The sequence below is a fragment of the Lichenostomus cassidix genome, chromosome 2 (assembly GCF_008360975.1).
Source record: "Lichenostomus cassidix isolate B80296 chromosome 2, HeHo_3.0, whole genome shotgun sequence".
Taxonomy (NCBI): domain Eukaryota; kingdom Metazoa; phylum Chordata; class Aves; order Passeriformes; family Meliphagidae; genus Lichenostomus; species Lichenostomus cassidix.
Genome location: NC_139482.1, coordinates 123,750,909 through 123,772,261, shown reverse-complemented (window position 1 = coordinate 123,772,261; position 21,353 = coordinate 123,750,909). Strand labels below are relative to the sequence as shown.

Below are 21,353 nucleotides of genomic sequence, written 5' to 3'. Positions count from 1 at the left end.
AAAGAGGCATTTAATTCCATGGGAAATTAAGGATTCAAGAAAGATTGATTTCCTCCGTTTTATGTAGCTAAAGCTGTGCTTTGAGCGAAGACTAGAGGGTGAAGTGCATGGGTAAACATGTACTGTTTTTCTTAGAATGATATAAAACAAAGATTGAGGGATATTCAGGGGCTAAGATATAGTCCAGATAGTGTTTTGATATTTTTAGTAGAAATTATAAATCGTGCTGGATAACTCTTGAAACAGATAATAGAATCATCTAAGTACATCAGTCTAAGAACTTTTATGTTTTCTATCTTTCCATCTCTTCAATATTTAATTCAGAATATTTGTGTTTGTTTGTACATCAAGATCATTACCAAACAGCTTACTAAGGGAATATACTTCACAGTTTTTAGTAGTCTGAGGACCAGAGACTAAATTATAATGCATAGTTTTAAAAATGTGAGGGCCAATCTTATTTACTTTAGAGCTGAAGGATTAACACCATATAACAAAGGTATCAAAAGCTTTGTACTGAGAATATACTTTTTTTTTTCCTTTTTCCTTTGACTTCTTAAGCCAAAATGTCTCTAGACTGTCAGTACAAAGGGTTTCTTCTAGCCAGTGAACAGCCATGGTAGAAAAGGCACAACTGGTGCAATCCACACTAGGAATTATAGACAATGGTGAATTTTGCTGCTTCCCCCCAGGTCCTCATAGAAGCCACGAGAGAAAGCAACCACCTCTAAGGATGGTTCTCCTCTCTCTCTTTTGCTCACATACGTAAGGTCCAAAGGCAAGAAAAGAGGGGAGTTTGGCCCCACCTCCCAAGCATAAATTAGCATAGATGATGAGAGAAAAAGAGCTCTGCTGCTGGTCTGCACCAGGGTAGTCATCTAAATCATGTTTGACCCAGGAGTTGTACAGTTGTAATACTGACTATAAGTCAGGAGATACTGTAATATTGCAATTTACATTAAATGATCTAACTATGATTCCAAACTACATAAAGATGTCAGTCATTTTATAGATCCTAATCTTTTTAAAAAGAGGCCAACACATAGCATTGTTTCTCCATTATTCAGTGCTTCATTAAAAAAAAATTGCTGGCAATATTGCAAATGCATTTACCCAGATTCATGGTTAAGCCCTAGGACATTTTTTCATATTTATGATATGATTTTATGTATTTTCTCATTAATATATCTCTTAGATATGGACTGATAAAATTCAAATATTAATTATTAAATAATTTTTAGCAAGGATTACAAGGAGTGTTTCCATATACAGATGAGGTTATGGTGGGGTTTGGAGGTTTTTTTTTGTAAAATGTTACTATTAATTACCCAGAATTTACTGTGGTCATGCTGATAAGATGGGGACAAAGTTTTCAAGGCAAATTTATTTTTTTTTAATGGATTGTGTCATCTGATATATACTAGAAAATGTCTTTAGCAAGTGAGAAACCAAGGCAAATAAATCAGGTATAAATCTAAATTACTGGCTTTGTTGAAAGAATTACATTATGTTCTCTGAGAGACTTGGTAAAATTTCTTCTTTAAGTTAGCTCTCCTCAACAGTGTGATATCACCTGTAGCACTACCAGCACAGTTCCATCACCATTTAGGATTGGCTGGAAGGATGCTCACTTCTCCAACCAAAGGAGCTTGGCTCTGATCTAGATACATGACTTTGGATAACATTCAGGATGTGTCCTCAGTACAGTGGAGGGAGAGAGAGAGAAAAAAAAAAAAAACACACCAAGAAAACCAAAACACTTTATTTAAATTAGTCTACATTTTTTCTTTCTTCTTGCTAGGTTGACTATAAATCTCTGCCTTATTTAATCTTTCCATCAGTCAATCTGAGTCAGGCAAGTCAGGGCACTTAAGAGCTGCTTGGTTCTGAGCAATTACCTGAACAAAAGACTGTCTGGGATTGGACTAACTATTGGCTCATCTTTATTCAGCAGCACTTTCAGATCATGAAAGGAGACACCTGGAAAGTACAAGGGAGGAGGTGCAAAAAGCAGGACAAATTGAAAGAGAAAAAATATACTGTAAATGTACACCACAAGAAAAAAGGTAGAGATGCATATTTGTTGTTGGACCAAAGCAAACATTTAAGTGAGAATACAGAGACTGTAGGAAAAAAAAAAAAAAGAATTAAGAAGGCTTCTCTGCTTCACTACTAAATTTTTGCTAAAAATAAAAAGACTGTAAACAAATAACGAAAGACTCTTTCTGGCTATCTGAAATCCAGAATTAACTGCTATTACAAATCATGATGGGAACTTAATACTTGGTCTCTCACATAGCTCTCCTGATCAGCAAGCTGTTTATTAAACTGCAGAATTTATTTTCCCACCCTCCACCACTTTGAAAAGCCTTTGACTCACCCTGGTGTGATGTGGAAAATATTCTAAGATAAATTCAGAAAATTTTGTGTGACAAGAAAATTCACTCTAGTTGAAGCTGAGCCCTGAGACAAACTGCAGTTACACATACTGTGTTTAGTGCTCCACTAAGGAAAAGTCCCATGGGCAGCAACCTTGTTTTAAACGTTTTTGTAAGGACTGCAAAGACAATGATTTTTGCTAATATTCTCGGGTGGCAACTTTTTAAAGTGGCAACATTATATTACTATAGACAATTTCATGCAGCAATGAACTTAGGGAAATATTTTATGCAAAGATTCACAAAATTTACCATTAGATCACCTAATCTACATATTTAGATAACCCACAGATGCTGTTCCAATTATGCTGAGCTATAGCTTCATCGCTCTCCTGAATTTTTCTTTGTGTTGAATCACTTTTTATTACTTTTAGAACCACATAAGAAGCTCCTAAATTTGTTAGTGGTTTCATGATGTGCCTTCACTGGAAGTCTTTAGCACAGCCTCAGCCTCTAGCCCAGGTGAAGATGGAGCCAGAGCTCGTACTCCTTTGCCAGCTAGCACATGGTCTTCCCAGAAGGAGATTTGCAATGGGTGTCTCAGTGGCTCAGGAGTTACAGCCACACAAATGTGAATTACCAGCTTTTTGGACTCATCCATGTAACACCTTTGCTAAAGCTGACCTTGTACTAAAAAGTACAATATGAAGTGTATTTCTGTATTTAAAATCTTTCATCATTTTCTCCATCTGTGAGGCCTGGATATTGTGTTAGTGGTCACTGCACATCTTTGGAAACTTTGGGCAGGGTGGAGCCTGCACAGCCCTCTCATGTTGTTTTGAAAGTATCTCTGTCTATAAAATGAATGAACACTTGCTGGGAGCTATAACACTTTCTGCTGGCTGAGATACCATTTGAATGGCTTTGATACCGTTCTTAAAGCCTCCTTAATTGAAGAGCCCACAAATGGACCAGAACTGCTCTCAGCTGACATGTATGCCCATCAGCATGGAAAGTGTTTAGTTATCTGTTTATAGTATTATGGCACTGAAATGATTGGAAATGTAAGCATAGCCCTCCACCCCCACCCAACCCCACAGAATTACAGATCTGCACCAGTTGTGCCATATTGCAGGGCAAAAATATGTCAGTCAGGAAATCTGTGCTAGATTCACCCCTGCTGGCACAGAGGGTTGCAAATAATGTGAATAATTGCTACAGAGAGCAGATGGTAGAAATACTCCACTAGAAGAGTTTCAAATATAGCTTAATTCAGCAAAGGGAGTGAGAAAAGTACAGAAAAAATTCAAAGAAAAACTGGTATAAAAATAAAATTAAAATTTAAATTTAAATTTAAATAATATAATTGTAGTTGTAATAATAAATTAATGGGGCAAATTTTGCTGAAATTGCTATTTGAGTCTATCACACTCTAATGGATGCCACCAGACAAAAGCAGTCTGGTTTGCATCAGCACTGTCTCTGAGAGTCCCACTACCACTACATCCCATCTGTCTGGTGCCACATTATATTGTTTCTGGCTTTGGCCAGAGCACTGAATCAAATGGATCTCCTGAATTTCCCAGCTCTTTTCTGCCTTGCTTCATTATCAGATGCTTGGGTGCCACTCAAGGATGAGAAATGCTCCACTCCTTGAAATGCAGTAACCTCCTCATCCAGTGCCTTGACCCAGGGCCCAGACCCATGAAACTCAGGGTTGAACTAAGTTGCTCATCTTTACATCCCTCTTTTTCCAATGGCAAAACTGCAAGAAGGTGTGCCCTGCAATGCCTGGGAACCCAAGAAAGATCACAACAGCAGAAATGGGTCACAGAATCAGTGCTACAATACAATAAATCACCAAAGATGCAGTTCTCCTGTGGAACTGTGCTGTCGTAAAATCAGGGAGATTGAGTGAACCTTGCTGAATGCCCTTCCTCAACACTGCCATGAACGTTCATCATATTTGTCAGATTAATAAATTGTAGTAAGAGAGCAGAAGAACACACATTTGAGGACACCATAAATACATTTTGATACAGGTGATAAAAACACACTGCGGGATGAAGAGTAACTTGGTTAAATTCTATATAGACTACTGATGATTAATTTGAACTTCTTTCTGCTATTATAAAAGCAAATATGAAAAAGAGTTACACAGTTTAGTCAATTCATTAATCATCTCATATGATTCTGAAAAAAAGCACAGATCAGATCCAAATGTGGCAAAGGAAGCTCCCACTGGCTAAAATATGAGACTTTGCAAAAGTAAAAGTCAACAAACAAAGCTTTGTACAAAGAAATAGAAGGAAAGGCATAAAATTATACAAACTCCATATACTTTGCCTCAGAATCTGGGATTGACCATCCTAAGTATAGTGTAATGTAAAACTCTGTTTAAAATAACTCACAATTTACATTGTAGCCTGTGTTAGATACTTTAAAATCAATAATGGGGATACACATTTGGAGAAAAATAAAAATCAATAAATCAAAAATCAAAATCAATAAATCAGCAATGTTAGCAACTACATCAGAAAACATTTGAACCTTCTGCTTAAATTAGCAAAATTTAAATCAAACTCCTAGCTTTTAATACAGACATGCAAATTACAACATTTATAGTAGCAAATCTGCCTTATTTGCATTTGTTTCTCTTTGGAAATAATAACTTTGTGGCCTTTGCATTTGTGTACAGAAATGGTATTGCACAAGGCATATTTTAGAGACTTTGCACTAGCAGAGCCATTCTTATCCATTGCCATGGTTCATACTCACAGCTGCTGCTTGCCTTATAAAAGTTTCTAAAACCTACAGACCAAAAAAAAAAAAAAAAAAAGCAACCCCACAGCAGAAAACAATACAGGCTAAAAAAATCCAAGTGTTTTCTGTATTTCCTCAAGCACTGAAGAAGGCTTAAAGAAGATCAAGAATTTCAAATATTGCAACCTGTTTCACATTTCTAATCAAATCAAACATGAATAGAATAAAATTACATGAAGAGTAATGAAGTCTATGATAGCGACTGCTAGATTTCAGTGAGTGGCCTGACTCATCTTCTCTAGTTTTTATCCTGTAAATGTCAATATTAGCTTCAAAAGTAGCTTGATTAGGGAAAGAAAAATTCTGTGAGGAAATCTGAATACTGCCAGGGCTGGGGATCCACAACCTCCCTGGGGAACTTGTTCCAGTCAACCTCACTGCCCTCACAGGAAAGAATTTCTACCCAATAACTGGCCTAGACTTCCCCTTCTTTCAGTTTTTACCCATTACTCCACATCCTACCACTACAGTTTTCTGTGTGTTTAAAACCTGATTCTGTGTGTTTAAAGCTGAAGATACTCATATTTTACAAAGAAATCTAAATATACTGAAAACATAAACCCCAAGTCAATGGTGAAGGGGACATCGGAATATCAAATACTATGGTAACAAGGCTGGAAAACGTGGGCCGTGTTCTAGTCTGGAGTGAAACAGCTGGACTGATTTGGCAGCAAAGAGCCCACAGAACAGGCAGAAGGCTACCAAGAGGAAAAAAGCACCTCTGATGCTCCTACAGAGAAAGAAGCCATAGTCTGGCTGGAAGGTATTTTACAGCCATCTCCTTATACCAGCGATTCTGTACGCAGGACAAACAAAGGCAGAAAAGATAACGAGCGGAACAAGGGAGAAAAGCAGGACCAGAAACGCCCCTTTCCGAGCAAGCCGAGCAGCAGCAGAGGCGGGCAGTGACACCGCTGTGCAGCGCCGGTGCCAGCGCTGGGGACAGACGGTGCGCTGTGCTGGCGTCTCCCGGCCGCGCACCGCCACCTGCGGGACAGCCCTGCCACAGCTGCCACCTGCAGCGCTCACCTGCGGGACAGCCCCGCCACAGCTGCCACCTGCAGCGCTCACTGCCACCTGCGGGACAGCCCTGCCACAGCTGCCACCTGCAGGGCTCACTGCCACCTGCGGGACAGCCCCGCCACTCCTGCCACCTGCAGCGCTCACCTGCGGGACAGCCCTGCCACAGCTGCCACCTGCAGCGCTCACCTGCGGGACAGCCCTGCCACAGCTGCCACCTGCAGAGCTCACTGCGACCTGCGGGACAGCCCTGCCACAGCTGCCACCTGCAGAGCTCACTGCGACCTGCGGGACAGCCCTGCCACAGCTGCCACCTGCAGAGCTCACTGCGACCTGCGGGACAGCCCTGCCACAGCTGCCACCTCCAGAGCTCACCTGCGGGACAGCCCTGCCACAGCTGCCACCTGCAGAGCTCACTGCGACCTGCGGGACAGCCCCATCACAGCTGCCACCTGCAGCGCTCACCTGCGGGACAGCCCTGCCACAGCTGCCACCTGCAGAGCTCACTGCGACCTGCGGGACAGCCCCATCACAGCTGCCACCTCCAGAGCTCACTGCCACCCGCGGGACAGCCCTGCCGCAGCTGCCACCTGCAGCGCTCACTGCCGCGGCTTCACAGCGCCAGCTCGGGCCAGGAAGCACAGGGCACAGACCTTTCTGTGGCCACAAACCCTGCGGAGAAGTATTTGGGGGTGATGTTTGATGACAAACAATCTGCAGTCACAGTGTGTGCTCACAGCCCTGAAAGCCAACAGTGTCCTGGGGTGCAGCCAAAGCAGTTTGGTGAGCTGGTCGAGGGAGGGCATTCTCCTCCTCTACCCTGCCCTGGCAGATCCCACCTGGAGTGCTGCACACAGTTCTGTCATTCTCCAGCTTAAGAATGACACCATACTGCTGGAGCAAGTCCAGAGGGAGAGCCACGACATTGATTAGAGGGCTGGAGCACCTCCCGTATGAAAACAGGCTGAGAAAGTTCAGATGGCTCAGCCTGGAGATGAGAAGGTTGTATGAAGACCACATAGCAACGTTCCAGTATCTGAAGGGGGCCTATAGGGAAGTTGGAGAGGTATTTTTCATAAGAACTGTAGTGATAGGATGAGGAGTAATGGGTAAAAGTTGAAAGACGGGAAATCTAGACCAGATATTTGGAATAAATTCTTTACTGTGATGGCAGAGAGGTACTGGAACAAGTTTCCCCAGGGAGGTTATAGATGCCCCAACCCTGGCAGTATTCAAACCCTGTTTGGATGGGGCCTTGAGAAACCTATCTAGTAGGTGTCCCTGCCCGTGGTAGTGGCAGGTGGGACTAAATTATCTTTAAGGTCCCTTCCAATCCTCAGTATTCTGTGATTGTATGATAAAAGTATACCTACACTGCTGAGAAGAGACAGCACTGTTACCTCCCAGCAGAACGAGCCACAGAGGGCAAATGCTCACATTCAATAAATCTCCCTGTCTGTGACATTGGCAGGTCCCAGGCAATGCCAGGCACATAAACCACTTTAGAAATTAATATTCTCACTTTCATTTAATGACTGTGACAGGGGAGAGAGGAAGAAGAGATATTTGTAATTAAAGATGGATACAGGAAATACAAGATTTACAGGAAATACTGTGTTAATTTGCTTTCAAAGAGTCTAATTCCCCAGGATGATTTAACTAACTCTTCCAACCAGCGGCATGTCACATGGAGACACCAGATACTCATTCAGTGTATAAGATGGGGGAAGGAGAATCAAGGAATACAAAAATGTGCTTTCTGATATGCCATGTGTGTTCCTGGCAGTACTGATCAGCAAGGCAAAGCTTTTACTGGTCTGTATGACTATGCTGCTATATCCACAGTTTGGATATAATGACTGTGAGGTTTTTCCTAGTTGAGGTTTTTCCTAGTTGAGGCTTTGTAAATGTCAAGGGCAAAAATGAATGTTGCAGAAAGCAACTCCAACAGTTTGATGCTGTACACAGGTTAAAAGGCACTGCTTTCTGAGGACATGCTGTGTGGCTAGCACAGGTCTTTCCCATGAGAACATTCTCCTGTGTTTTATAAACAAAGATAAAGTTTGGATGTTGTTGAAACAGTGTCTCGAGATTTGGACAGTTCAGGCCTGGCCAATCAGGCCTAGGGGGAGGTTTCTGACTGACCAATCTGGGTGACCTCTGAAAAGTCTACATATATGTTGGATTCAAAATAATAAAGCGTTTTTTCTATGCCACGCTGAGAATCCGGGTTTTCCTTCTCTGCTAGCAGCTCAACAGTGACAATGCTGGATAAGAACAACACCAGTTTCTGTGATACAAGGAAAAACTATCTGCACACGTTCTTCAGAGAACTGGTCCTTTCAGCTATTACTAACTACTGGAAGCAGAAGGAGGTTTTATACAATCAATCCATTCAAGCAAACTTCAAATAGTAGTTATGAGACAGAGTCTCAGGTGGGCTACAATAAGTAGTGCACAGCAAAGAAAAGCCCCACTTTCCTAGGAAGAACAGCATTGGGGTGTGCAAGAAGGCAGCAGGGTCTGTCTGGAGGCAGAGCAGTCTGATGTGCTCTGCTTATACAATATCTCACATGGTTGGCTTCCATTCTTCACCAGAGGTATCTCATATCCACCACCATCATCAAATGGAAAAAAAATCCCAAACCATCTAGTTGAAGTGGACTGAGATGCTATAAACTGCACTGGAGCAACTTGTGCAATGCTGACACAAAAAGGCAAATGCAAATTTGGGACAAGTGGATGTGGTTCATCTGACACAGAGGTGACAGTTCAGGAAATTACGTTCAGCAGAAATCAACAAGACTGATAAACACAGTATATGAGGAGAGAGTATAGAGCAACAGAATTGACTTCATTTCAAACAGAGGAGAGGCATAATGAGATTATGGGAAATACTGTCATAAACATGTCAGTGATTAATTGTTTTCTGTGTATCCCCTATACAAGAAATCAGCAACACTGGTAAAGAAGAAGACTTCTGTAAGGTGTGGGAAAAAATCTGTTTATAAGGAGAATTAAGTGCTTAAGCAGCTGGGGAAGTTAAGAAATCCTTTTGTTCAGAGATTTTTAAGAACAAATGCAGCACTATTTGGACTCCTGCCGTTTGGACTTGTTCTTATAGTGTCAGTGAAAGAGATTCAATGATATTCCAGATTTATCTTGATTCTTTCTTATAAATACCTCTTTATTCAGAGGCAGGTTAAAAAGCCATGACCATATTGCAGCTATATTATCACATATAAGAATTGTATGAATATGAATACAGAATGAGAACACACATGCACTATTTCTTTTTCACATTTCATGAAGACAAAAATATTTCCACAGCTTCCAGTTTGACTCATAACTTTTAACACAGAGAGAATGACCACACTGGAATCAAAACAAATAACAAAGATAAACAACAAGGAATGCTCAACCATCTTTTTTTTAATAGGTAACATACATAAAACAAAGACATATACACTTCTGAGTATGTGTAGTAATTTTACACCTTTATAAGTGTAATAATAAAGTACACTTACACCATAAGTACTTTTATAAATTCTCAAAGACATCCAGAGAACTAGATATATACAATGTAATACAATAATTTGAAATAATACAATAGTTTGAAATAGACAATTTTATAGAAAATAAAAGATTTATCACAATATGAAACACTAGGAGCCAGTGAAGGTACCAAAAATAGGAACGTAACACATCAGTATTCATTCTGAATTGTGCATAGCAGCTCACAGATGTCTTCTGCATTAGAGGCCTTAAGTTTCATATGACTATAGAAAACAGATGTGCCACATGTTTAAATAATGAAGTACAGCACTTTGTGCTATTTGGAAATCTCAGACACACAAGCAGATTGAAAAGATATTAGAAATTATGGGGATATGAACAGAATCACAGAAGAGTTGGGGTTGGAAGTGACCTCTGGAGATTATCTAGTCGACTCCCCCCCAGGTAAAGCAGGTTCATCTGGAGCAGGTTGCACAGGATGACACAGCCAAGTGGGCTGTAAGTATCTCCAGTCAAGGAGATTCTACAGCCTCTCTGGGCAGCCACTTCCAATGATCTACCATCCTCAAAGTAAAGAAGTTTCTCCTCACATTGAAAAGAAACTTCTGTGTTTCAGTTTGTGCCTCTTGCCCCTTGTCTTGTCACTGGGCACCACTGAAAAGGGTCTCAGCCCATTGTTTTGACACCTGCCCTTAAGATACTAGCACGCATCAATGAGATACCCTCTTGGTTGTCCCTTCTCAAGGCTGAACAGACCTCAGTTTCCCTCATAAGAGAGACACTCCAGTCACCTTATCATCTTTTTAGCCCTCCGCTGGACCTTCCCCACTAGCTCCTTGTTTCATTTGAACTAGGGAGCCCAGAACTGAACACAGCACTCCAGGTGAGGCCTCATCAGTGCTGAGTGGAGTGGCAGGACCACCTCCTCTGACCTGCTGGAAATGCTCTTCCTAAATGCATCACAGAGCACCATTGGCCTTCTTGGCCACAAGAACACCCTGCTGGCTCATGGACAGCTTGTTGTCCACCAGAGCCTCCAGGTCCTTCTCAGCAGAGCTGTTTTCCAGCAGGTCGACTCCCAGCCTGTAGTGGTGCATGGAGTTATTCTTCCCCAGGGGCAGGATCCCGTATTTGTCTTTGTTGGCCTTCACTATGTTTCCTTCCACCCAACTCTCCAGCCTGTCCATGTCTCACTAAACAGCACAGCCCTCTGGGGTATTGGCCACTCTCGTAGTTTTGTAACATCTGTGAACTTGCTGACAGTACACTCTGTCCCTTCCTCCAGACTGAACATGACTGGATCCAGTCCTGATCCCGGGAGAACACTACTAGCTACAGGTCCCCAGTCAGACTCTACACCACTGATCACCATCCTCTGAGCTCTGGCATTCAGCCAGTTCTCAATTCACATCACCTCCACTCATCCAGCTCACATTTCCTGAGCTTACCTACAAGGCTGTATAAGATGTATAAGGTTATAGAAGCACCACAATGACAGAGGTTCAGTTCCTCTTCATCCCTGCACCTACACAAGCAGCTGGTTGAAATGTCTAAAATTTCCTGTGTGTTTGTTTCCTGGATCTAACCAATAGTGTGGGCTTTTAGACATCTTGAGAGGCAATTGCTTTCTCTTCAGGAACATCAAAGCCTCTTTTCATTGCTTTCCTACAGAACTGGATATTCAGAAAATGGAAGATACATTTCCAATTTGCAAACTGATTATTTAGGGTCTGGTGTGGTGATGCATATTTGAATGCCTTAGTGTCACTTGAGACACACCAGAGTATCTGACAAATCCCTGCAGAGCTGGTATATATTTCACAAGACCTCTGTGAGACCCATTCATTTCAGAGGCTGCTAGAATACTCTTGATAGCTCAGAAAGCACTGGATGCTCAAGCATGAGTAAATTAATCAAGCCCAAGGACAGTAAATTTGGATTTCAGCCCTTTCAACTTATTCACCAGCCTGAAATGTTCAAACCATAATGCTGACAGAAATAGCTCTGTACCTCCTTCTTAAATCCCCTGATGAAGTGGGAAGAGGTATGAAAAGGGGTCAGGGATGGTGGAAGCAAGATGGCATTGCTTGGCCCCAGGGACAGACAGCACAAAATTTATTATTTTGGGTAGAAATACACGGTCTGAATGGCAAAACACAGCATAACATGGCCCTCTTCCTGTGAAGCCTCTTGAGAATAATAATGTGATCACCTTTTTCCTTATTATTATAAATAGATTGTTACACAGCCCTGACTTCTCTAACCTCTATAGAAGTATTAGAAGTATTACTCCACCAGGGCAATAATAACACAGTGGTAAATTATATTAATTCTACAAATAGTGTGAGAAATTGTGGATAACCAGAAAGGTTAATCCCTGTTTAATCTTCAGTTGCTGCTCTAGTGTGGTATAAATCTGATGGTAAATGGGGTGGCAGGAGAGCAGAATGAAGCACTGCATGTAAAATGTAGTCATCTGAAAGTTTGCCTCTTATTTTGCTTTAGCATTATAATATCTCACAAAAGGCTAGTGAATTAACAATAATTGGAAAATAAGTACTAAAAAAGAATAGCATTTTTCTGCCCTTTCTGGTAAGGTCACTTTGGATGCAAGAGCATAGACAAAGATACAAATACTGCAGCTGAACTGCAGAAACCATTTATTTTCAGTACAAGAGAAAGGGTCCTCAAGGGGTGCCTAAAATACTTGAAGGACATATCTGCTATACGTTCAAACAACCCTTAGATTATTCTGTCCATAGCACTACAACACCAGCCAAGGCAGATATTGAAAACAAGTATTTATTCTCTGCATGGTATTTCTTGTCTGTCCCTGCTGCTAATATTATTCTTATGACACCAGACACGGCATAATTTGACATTTCAAATGCCTGGCACTGCCACAATGACACACGAGGAAACATTTACAGAGCCTGGCACAAGAAGCAAAATTAACACTGAAAGGCAAACGGCTTGGTTAGATTGGCTGTTATTCCTCAGTTTGCAGGGTAAATATTCAGTGTAACAGTTAAACTTGGGAACACAATTAATTGATAGCTTTCAAGCAATGACTGTAGATATTTACTACATACCTGTTTAACTACCTTATTTTTGCCAGCACCAATGTTATTTTGCTGCAGGCATGTCTGGCTTTATTATCAAATGTGGCTAAAAATACACTGTGAATTCATTATATTCTTTACATAAAGAAATTATCTTTAAGATTTCAAAGAGAAAATGTTGCTTAAACGCAACCAAAGAAATAGCCCATGGACGTCATTCAAGAGCAAATTTTTTTTTAAATGGAAAGTTAATAAAGTAGTGCTCCCTTCCCAAAGTATTTCGCCTTCTTTCGAACAATTTTTAAAATAATTTGTGAAATGATAATTAAGAAATACACCGAATGTTTCTGCTTGGCTGCCTTGCCCTTCCACCCTCCCCACTCCCTTGGGCAGCATTCATTCAAGACACATCCTCACGCTTGGTTTGCCTTAAGCTCAATCATCTTAAAAGAGTTTTTCTGAAGGTCAAAAAGAAACAAAAAGCATGTATCAACATTAAGGGAAGAGGAATAATATGACTGTGAGTGCCAAAAAGGAATCAAAGAGAAACCAATCATGTCCTGGGTAACAGAAGGAGGACAGACAAAAATAAAAGCTTCACTCTCCAAATTCTAACACTCCAAACAATCATTTCTCATAATATAAATCACCAGAAAGATTATGCAAAAATTACAAAACTACCAGTAAAATGTCCAGTGATCTCATCACAGCTACTATTAGTGCAAAGAATTCTTTGGTCTACATTTTCAAGTTGGTATCTAAAATGGATGGCTGAAGTGCCAATGACTAAGACCAAATGGGTCTTTCCCAGATCAGTATTTTAGGGTGACAAGAAAAATGCTAGACTCCTAAAGCCTTGAGCACTGCTAGATTAACTTTCTGCAGGTGATAAAAGGTCTGTAATCTCCACAGAGTGTGGCTGACTCAGCACCATTACAACACATACAAATGCCTCGTTACAATCACAGCTAGGACTTTGAGGTGTTTAGAAGGTTAGCAGCCAAGATCTTCCTAATGTAAGCTCAAGTCTCCATATAACTCCAGCCTTCTGGATCTAAAATTCCATTTTTTCAAAGGTGTTAGTATATATACTTGGTTTTAATAAGTTTTTGGTTAAGAAGCTATTGTTCACAAGTGATTCTGAATGCAGAATTGTGAAGGCGGTCACAGAACAAGGACTGCATACTCTGTTCCTATTTGTTTCATACTCAGTCCCAAATTAACAAAATCCTGATGTAATTTCTGGGCTAGTTCTAATTTATATTACCCTTCACTATATGTAGTTTTTCCTTAGCTAGAAAGAAAAACTCAACAAACACCAGTATAAACATTTTTTGTCATTCTATAAACACTCAGATCTGCCATCAAACATCAGGTTGGATTTTGAAATTTTAATGAAAAAGAAAACAATCTTTCCTTTAAATCATGTCTCTTAATGTCCTTTAGTAAGTTCTGTAAGGTTTTAATTTATATTTTTAGTAATTGCTAAAGAGCTCATTAACTGACCAATTAATTATATAACCACAATAACATTATTTATTTCTAAAGTGGAAACTAGAAGCAGAGTAAATCTCAGCCACAAATTCCTATTAAGCCCTAACTCTGGAAATGAAACCACATAGAGAAAAACTGGTTTTAGATAAAGAAGAAAGAAGATAAAGTCAGCTTACATTCCAGAGAGGAACAAAGCTACTTCACCCAGTCCTGTGTTGAAGGGCCTTTTGTGAAGACTCTACACAAAGCATTTTTCTTCCTGTAAAAGGAATGATCAATAAATATCAATTTGCTTTAAGAAAAATTCTCTGTCTATAAGCAATTTCTCACCAAGCTGACAACCCCTTTTTTTCAGAGTCCCACAGCAGAGCTATTAGACTGCATTTTGGTGATAGCTGTGTCCTTCAGGAGCACTTTCAAAGTCAAGCGATCTCTCACCTACAAATTGCATCTAGGACTGGCATTGAAAGGAGTTAAGTTGATAATAAAGGCTCACATGGCCAGTTAGATCCTGCAGCTTGGATGGCTCCCATGAGCTCCTACCCCAGCCCTTTAAGGAGATGATGCATCAAGACCTTATCTGTTCTCTTCTTAACTCAGATGACTTTCACATCAGTTTTTCAGCAGGTAAGATTTCAGCTCAGAGCTCGAGACTGACATGTCATTTGAAATAATCAAGAGGAGCAGATGAATAAATGTTTTATATTTATATATATATATTTTTATATATATATAAACAAATATATATATAAACAAATATACATATATCTATATATATATATATATATATATATAAGCAAAATATGCTTATTTTTGGCAGGTTGACAGTATTTGACCCTGAAAAACAGAAGTGTTGTGGAAAGGAAAAGTAACACTTAATTCCCTTTGCTTTTAAAACCCTATGCTGTCTTGTGGGACCTCATCAGGAGCTACGGTTCATTAGACTGAAAAGACTACCCCAGATAAATAAGATTAATAAGTAATAATACAAATTATGCAACTGTCTGGACCAAATACTGAGGCTGAAACAATTACACTAAGTTTTACATTATTATACAAGAAAACACTTTATAAATGGTGTCACTGTATATGTGACACAGCCCACATTGCAGTCCTGCCCAGAGCCAAGCAGCACAGTGGCAGTAACGTAAGCCAACAGCAGAATCAATAACAGAGTTACACTACTAAGAACTACATTGGAGAGTGCTGGAAATATAGAAAAAGAGATTAAAAAAGGAATCTGCTCAAGACAGGGAGAGGGTAAGATTGGGAGAGAGTGAGAACATGGACCAAGACAGCATTTCCTGCATGACAAATCCCAAAAAATTTGCCAGAACTCAAATGTATGTTTTTGATACAAAATTTTCTGGTGTTAGTGAACAGCTTTTATTCTGCTGAGAGATAGATCAACTTATGTGGACATGGAAAGCAAAGCCAGCAACAGAAGAAATTAGCTCTGTGTACATTGAAAGAATTCTGAAGCTCTTAGGAGAGAAGTTCTATGCCTCCATTCTGAAATAAGAAGGGAAAACTCTGTAGCTTCCAAGGTAATATCGAGGGCCTAACATATTATGTCTTTTGCAATCAATCACTTCCTTAAAACAATGCAAAATAACTGCTTAAGTCAATATAGACAAAACTGTGCACTTGGAATTGTAACAATTAATAGCTTGCATGATAATCTGAAAGAATAATAAATTATTTAACAACAGACATAAAGTGAGAGTGATTTGTTCAGCATAACTTGCTTGATGCTGTTAAAGCCAAGCTGCATGGGAAAAAAAAGATAGATTTATGTATTCTCTAGTATGAAAGATGTCAGAAAGTATTTGGGGACAAAAAGCTATATTCAGTCTTGCAGGAAGATGATTCACCATCCACTCCTTGTAACCACTGAAGTCAGACACATTCATTACCCATTATGCTGAGGACTTTTATTTTCCTCCTTTCAGTGAATAAGTGCTGAATTACCCATATCACTGAGCCATCTCACTAAATGCAGCGGCTGCTGCTTGCCAAAATAATCATGAAAAGTTTATCTGTGAGGAACTCCAGACATTTAAATACGTGGAAGCTGCCTCTGCTAATAACACAGATTTATATTCCATTCTGAGAGGGGTGTACACAAACTCTAAAAATCACTAGTCAATACAACATGCAAATACAAATGCTCAGTGAATACTTGTGGCTTAAGTCTCTTCTTTCATAAGAGAGAAGCATTTAGGAATCTTAAGGGGGAGGGTTGATGAAAATATGAAAAGAAATCACTAGTAAGGACTTATAAACTTCTAAATTCTCAGGGTCCCATGTTCCATATGGATTGGATTTTTAACTGATAGTCAGATGCCATTCTAAATATCAAAACTACTATTTTAATGTATCTAGTTTCACTTTTTCTCTAGCTTCACTTTAATTCTTAACTTCCTCCTTCTAATCAATTTACTCCACAACAGTAGAATGCAACCAGTAGGCTGGATTTTTTACCAGTCTATGTCTTCCAATCTAGCTTGATGCTATCTATGTATTAATGTGTTACTGTAATTAAATCTACTTAAATAATAATCACTTAAAATATACTGCTGCTGTCACCTAAATGTATACTCTACTGTGCCACACAGAGATCTGCTTATTAATGTGTCTGTGGAGCTTGAGAATAAACCAGTTTATATCAAGAATATATTTTTAATGAGAATAAACAAATCACATGGGTTTTATAGAACTGTATGGAAGAATACTCCAAGCTACTATATAAAAGTTTTTTCATGTATTTTATTCACTGCTTATATGTGGAGTTAACTGCTCCATTGCTTGCAGAAAAAGGAACAATGAGGCAGGTTCAGTCACTCTACTAAAAATAATGAAATAAGATCCAGTTACTGAGACCAAATTTGACCCATGTAGGATTTTCAATTATTGGATGTACAATTGACTACCATTTTATTTTTGAGCAAAAAATTTTATTAATCATGTGCAATTAAGTTCTGATAAACATTGCCAAGGACTACACACATCAATTCAAAGCTTTTTCAATCATCCTTCACATTTTTTGACAACTATATTAAATGTTTAAGTAGCTTTTATTCTGCTCTGCTTAATAGCAGAGCTCTACACTAGTCCAAAGATGGTGGCATCCCTGCACAGGAAGTGGTTATGGCAGAGCTCAGTGGTAACTGTCCAACCAAGCTTCAAGCAGATGAAATCAGTGTTCAGTAACTGTACAAGAAAGATGAAGTTCACATTTTCCTAAAATTTTAATATAACTGATTAATGCCAGTAAGCTAAGTCATGTACTCAGTGTTTTCAAAAGCATCCAAAAAAGTAAGCCCAAATAATTAATGCATTTGCTTGGTAACTGGAAGAAGGCTAGGCCATAGAGGTAGCTCAGATCACCATAAAGCAAATCTCAGTCCAGGCTCAGCCCTGAGCATGCTGCAAAGTAAGCTGTTTGCTTTGGCCTTCAGATATTTTTAGGCCATGTACCAGAAATGTAGATTTCAGTCATTCCTCAGTCTCTTGTACTGAACTTCATCAATTGTGAATTTAGCACAATTCAAAAATAACTCAATCTTGTTTCCGTTCAGACAGACTTTGTCATCCTTTATGTCAGTGGAACTGCTTGCCAAGTAAAGGACTTCACAATACATGTCATCTTTCTCCTCCCAACTTGAGTATGGTCTGAAGAGAAAAAAAACATCAACAATTAAGCCATGAATATAACATCTCAGCCTTCAACTCACTGCTGCATAAATACACAGCAAGGACGGCAAAAATGTTCTATCAAAAAAAACTCAAAAAAGCCTACAGAATTTACCTTCAGTTTAAGATTTTTCATCTTGTACTATTCTACTGAATATCTTGCATACTTTCAGAACACAGACTTGGATTAAGATTCTCAAAATTGTTCTGCGGGTATGAAAGAAAATCGACTTCTACGCAACTGCCTTTGGTTATTGGTAGTGAGGTGCTTGTACACAGCATGCTGCTTCTGCCAAACCCAGCTGCAACCAATTTTACAGAGGAAAAATGTTATGCAGGAATTTCAGACAATTACAAGAGAGTACCGATTTTAATTCTGAACACATTGAAAAACCTACAGTAGATAAAATTACCTATACAAATGGCAAGACTAAATAAATTACTCAAATCAAAGTGTGTTAAGTATAATTAGAAGTTTAGGTGGACTAAATGTACAGTGTGACATAAGAATTATAATTACTTGCTTTTCAGCTTCATAATCTATTTTTCCTACCTTCTAGGGATCTGATTATAGATCCGATCTAGTAACAATGTCATTTTTCTCATCATTTCCCCAAAATCACCTCTCAAACTGCTAAAAAAAAAGGGTCTGTTTTGTGGCTGAAGCCAAACAGAATCAACTCCTGAGAGCACACCTATGTGCTCCCACCTGCTCCATGCAATCACTTCAAGAGATACCTTGCAGGTGCATGATGACATAGGCACGCCAATTTAGTAGCCTGAAACTATCCCTCTGTCACAGCTGGGGTGTGCACCACACTCAGGAACTCTGAAGACTTTGGTTCAACAAGCCAGACATGGTTTGTTGGTGCATTTCAAATCATTGATGATTCTTGCTCCTAAAACAAATTTTGAGTTTAATCAAGTTTCTAAGGGAAATACTCGTTCACCTAATGAACTTAATGTAACTTTAACCTACAAAAGTTTGCCAAGAAAAGCCCTGTTTTCCTCTTCCTTTTATTCCTTGGTGTTGTGAATAAAAGCGTTTCTAATTGGCTCAATCTCAAGATAAATTCAATACTTCAACAATACTCCTCAGAAATTAGCTATGGTGACAAAACCAGCACATATTGCATGTATTAAAATGCTACTGACCTTTCTGAGTGGAAAGGAAACATTTTAAGGTCCTCATTGATTCACATGCACATTCACTGGAAAAAAAAAAAAAAGGGAAAAAAAGAAAAAAAGAAAAAATGAAAAAATAAAAAAACCACTCTATGCAAACTGCTGCTACCTACTGGAAATTAAATAGAAAGGCATTTGGCTTATATACAGCTAGCTTAAAAGTCAAATCAAGGAAAATAAAGCAGCATACTCCCTATAATACAACCCATAATATGAGCCTTGCTAACTTGGTCTAATAAGCAGCTAGTTTTAATTACTTGTGCAATTGCTTCACCTGTATTCACAGACTGATTCGTCTGAACTCCTTGGTTTTTTAGGATTTTTGAGTTTGTTTTTATTCTTAAATGGTCTCAGATGTTTTATTCCCACATATCACCTTCTCATCACCTCAATAAACAAGCTGTTATTTATACTAAGTAGTACAAATCTTCAGACTAGGAACATGCCTCTTCTTTTACAATACCTTGAACACCAAAGTTTCCAGCACGTGGCTAAGGTGACACTTCCAATACCAAAAGATGCATCTCACTGAACTCCAGCTGTCTCACAGACCAGCATCAAGTTCAGCGTTACCATTGAAGCGTCTTCTAAGCAATCAGTGAAGAAAGACAGGCACGTCCACAGTGTGATTCATCTCATCTATTCCAGAAGAGATAAAGCATTCACTGGAAGTACCTGCCTCTCTCCTTTTGAGGTGATCAACCAGTCCAGAACTGATAGCTAACCTTCCAACACCTGCAGTTAAATGAGATGACTCCCACCCTAGCTGCCTGCAGCCGTACCTAATTACCAAGACAAAAACAGGGCATGCTCCAGGATTTTGATTGCTGATCTGGGATCCTCCTGGACTTTGCTTGGTTTTCCTTCCTGCAGAAATCAGAGCAATGGGATGCAAGGAGGAAGCAGCCTTGTGCACTCCAGGGTCACAGGCTGACCAGGAGCCAGGATGCAGTCTCTGAGAACCCCTCAATAAGATTAGCAATGGCAGCTTACAGCTGTACAACCTTTCACTGCTGGAGGTGTGCCTGCTCAGCGTGCTGCAGAGAACCCTGAGGGCTCCTTGGAACAAGTCAGTCCAGAAGCAAGGCAGCTGCCTTGACCCAGCCCTGTGTATCAGCTCTTCATCACAGCTAACTAGCTACTTTAATTCAGCACACTGTCCTTGTTATAAAGGCTCTACACATTTCAAAGCCAGCTTGGTTATATCTTCATTTTAGATTTAGCCAGAATGCCTGGGAACTCGCACAGGTTTAACTCACTTATACTTTTAAAGTTGCCTCTGCAACTAAAGGATTGGAAATACATTTTCCCCATGTGAATTTTTTTTTTTTTTGAGCATAGTTCAGGCTCAGGGAAGATAAGGGAGGAAAGCAGTACAAGGACAAGCCCTTAACTGCAGGGCTAGAGACAGTCTACCAAACCACGGCAAGCAAAAAATATTTCCATATTCAGGAACCTATACGACTCCAAGGTCAACCTGTTCCCAGTGCTTATATTCTCAGATAAGCTTATAAAGTAGAGGTGGGAAACAAGAGTCTCTTCCTATCTCTTCAAAAATTTTGAATGCTAAAAATTTCAATCATGTGTTATAACCAGGTATTATGCAAAAGTTTGTCTTTTTTTTTATCTATGTTTCAATGAAGAGGTTTTGAGAGAGCAATCCCTTTGTGATCTCCAGCAATGACAGAGACACCCCAGCAAGAGCTCCACACTTAGGTCTGGGATAGTTGAGGCATGGGCTCAGAGTCACCAGAACCAGTCTCACTCTGCACTGCTTGATTTCTTCCAAAAACTGGTATAAATAGTAAAATTATGTAGGGGCTCATCTGACAGTGAATCCAGCGTGCCATGATGGTATAAATGCTGCCTGCCTTTCCCACACATCATCTCTTTGTTTTGTTGGATTTAGACTGCATGTTTTTTTTGGGAAACAAAACTTATGGCTCACAATACACTGAGAGTCAACAGTGCAATGACTTTTTGAGCTGGCTTTGGCTGGAGCAGAGTTAAATTTCTTCACAGTGTGGAGCTATGTTTAGGATTTGTGCTGTAAACAGTGTTGATAATTCAGGCATCACCTTTACAAAAAGCTCTAAAAAGAGTGATGGGGGCTGACAGGAGCACAGTGTTTCCTGGCAGTCTCCAGCTAGTATGGAAACTATTGCAAATTCATAAAACA

The 21,353-nt window shown here is 39.7% G+C and overlaps 1 long non-coding RNA gene across 1 annotated transcript; it reads right to left on the bottom strand.

Annotated features, from left to right (window-relative positions):
* Positions 1-17,785: 17,785 nt before the first annotated feature.
* Positions 17,786-19,959, bottom strand: LOC146442177 (uncharacterized). Its single transcript, XR_014850179.1, has 4 exons — positions 19,638-19,959; positions 19,145-19,200; positions 18,728-18,888; positions 17,786-17,968 (listed from the first exon to the last, which is right to left on the bottom strand). It is a non-coding gene; the product is annotated as an uncharacterized LOC146442177 (long non-coding RNA).
* Between the last annotated feature and the right edge of the window lie 1,394 nt (positions 19,960-21,353).